A 2,402-nucleotide genomic window follows, 5' to 3' on the forward strand; every position below is an offset into this window, starting at 1 on the left:
AGCGTGGCCTATAAGAATCGAACCTCATATCGAGCTTTCAACCGTATAGCTGCGTATATAACGGGGAATAACAGCGAAAGCCATGATACTTCTGGAAAAAGGGATTTAAGTAGACAGACAGACAGACAGATAGACAGACAAACAGACAGACGGTGAGAGGGAGAGAGAGAGAGAAGAACAGAGAGAGAGAGAAGAACAGAGAGAGAGAGGTGAGTGATTGAGTTGTGCAAATGTACTTTGGTAAGCTAACTTCAACGCTTTGATAGTGATTGTCTAGTGACAGTTTGTAGAGATTCTATTAACCCATGTCATTCCCTTACACCACGTTAAGTCGACAATTAAATTAGGCCTTACTGATTTCCTGTTCTCACCTTGTTCACTTTGAGTTAATCACCATAGCAGTGGTGCGTTTGATGATAGTGATACTCTAGGCTTTTCTGACGGTGATGGTGGCGATGGTTCTGACGATTGTGGTGGCGGTGGTGATGGTGGTGGTGGTGGTGGAGCAGATGGAGATGGCGTATTAATGCAGCTTGTTTTATAGCGGGGCTAGTGGTGATGATGAGGAGGAGGAGGTTAATAACGCTGGTGGTGGGAGTAGTTATGGTATTTAGTAATGGTATGTTTTTCGATGATGGTAGGGGGTGTTGTTGTTGTTGGTGGTGTTGTTGTTGTTGGTGGTGGTGGTAATGCATACAACCTTAATGATGGTGATGGTGGTAGTACTAGTAATTGGGATGGTGGTTGTGGTGGTGGTGGTGGTGGTGGTGGTGTTGTTGGTGGTGGCGGCGGCAGCGGTGATGCTGGTCTAATAGCGGTGGCAACCGTGAGTGTTGTTTTGGTAGTACTACCATCGACAGTGTCGCGATTGATATCGATAGAGGCGGCGGTGGCGGCGGTGGCGGCGGTGGCGGTGGTGGGGAGGGGAGTGTAGTGTGAATGGTTAGCGACGTAATGCTATGATGGTGATAATGGTTGTAGTTTTAGTAATAATTAATATTAATGATGTTGCTACCTGTAACGGTAGTAGTGAAGGCGGTGGAGGTGGTGGTGATGGCGGAGGCGGAGGCGGCGGCAGCGGCGGCGGCGGCGGCGGCGGTAGTGGTGGTGGTGGTGGTGGTGCTTGGAGGTTGTTGATATTGCTGTTGTTGGTGACGGTGGTGATGGTGTTGATAGTGTTTGTTTGTTGGTCACTTCATTGTTTAAACCTCTGATCGAAAGCACTTGCGGTCAGTCTTTCCAGCAATGACCACCTCATCTTATGTAGTCCTGCTTACCTTAAGACAACGACATATTTTGAGAAAAGTTTGCCTTTTTTTCTTTCTTGTTCTTTCTTTGCTGCTTACCCCCAGGTCAGCCCATCAAAGGCATTTCGGCTGTGACCATCACAACTTTCACCCTATGTCCTGGGAATTCGGGACCACATTATCTAATCGGTCATCTTCGAAAGCGGTAGAAGATCTAACTGCTATTTCTGGCCCGTTGACGGATTCTGTAGACACTGATGGCGTTGGTGTTGGTGGTGTTGGTGGTGTTGGTGGTAGTGGTGGTGGTGGTATGGAGGGGATGACAGTTACGGTACATTACAGTATAGCTGTAGTGATGATATTGGGGACGATGGTGGGTAGCTGCGGTAGGTGTAGAATCAATGGATGGTAACAATCATGTTTATAGTAATGATGATGATGACGACGACGTCGACGACGATGATGACGACAACGTCGACGACGATGATGATGATGATGATGATGATGATGACGATGACGATGACGACGACGACGATGACTATGATGAAGCTGATGGTGATGAGGATGATGCTGATGATGATGATGCTGATGATGATGATTGTGGATGCGACGATAGCAGGCAGGATCGTAGTGGTGGGGATGATGGTGGTAGTGGTGGTGGTGGTGCTGGTGGTGGTGGTGGTGGTGGTAACGGTGGTAGTGGTATACTCTTATCATTGGCGGTGGATGTCAAAAGTATTTATTCGAGGCCTGATAATGATAGTGATGGTGGCAAAATGCTGGCGAATCAGCGATTATCTTGTAATGAGTGAGTGAGTGGTGTTGGTGGTGGTGGTGGAGGTGGTGGTGGAGAGAGGGCTAGTGGGAGGTGGAGGAGAATGAGGAGTGGCAGACATGGACACACACACACACACACACACATTTCGATGACGTGAGAGTGAGAGGAAGAAAGGATAGCATATGTGATAGTAAAAGAGGAAAAAGAAGGAAGGAAAGATGAATGAATGAATGAATGAAAAAAGAAAGATGAGGAGAATGATAGAAGGGATTGAGCTGATAATAAAAGCGCGAAAAATAAGGACAATCAGAGAGCGGAAGAAAGAGAGTCGCAGGGAGAGAGAGAAAGAGAGTGAGAGAAAGAGAGTGAGAGAAAGA

The sequence above is a fragment of the Octopus bimaculoides genome, chromosome 11 (genome assembly GCF_001194135.2).
Source record: "Octopus bimaculoides isolate UCB-OBI-ISO-001 chromosome 11, ASM119413v2, whole genome shotgun sequence".
Lineage (NCBI taxonomy): Eukaryota > Metazoa > Mollusca > Cephalopoda > Octopoda > Octopodidae > Octopus > Octopus bimaculoides.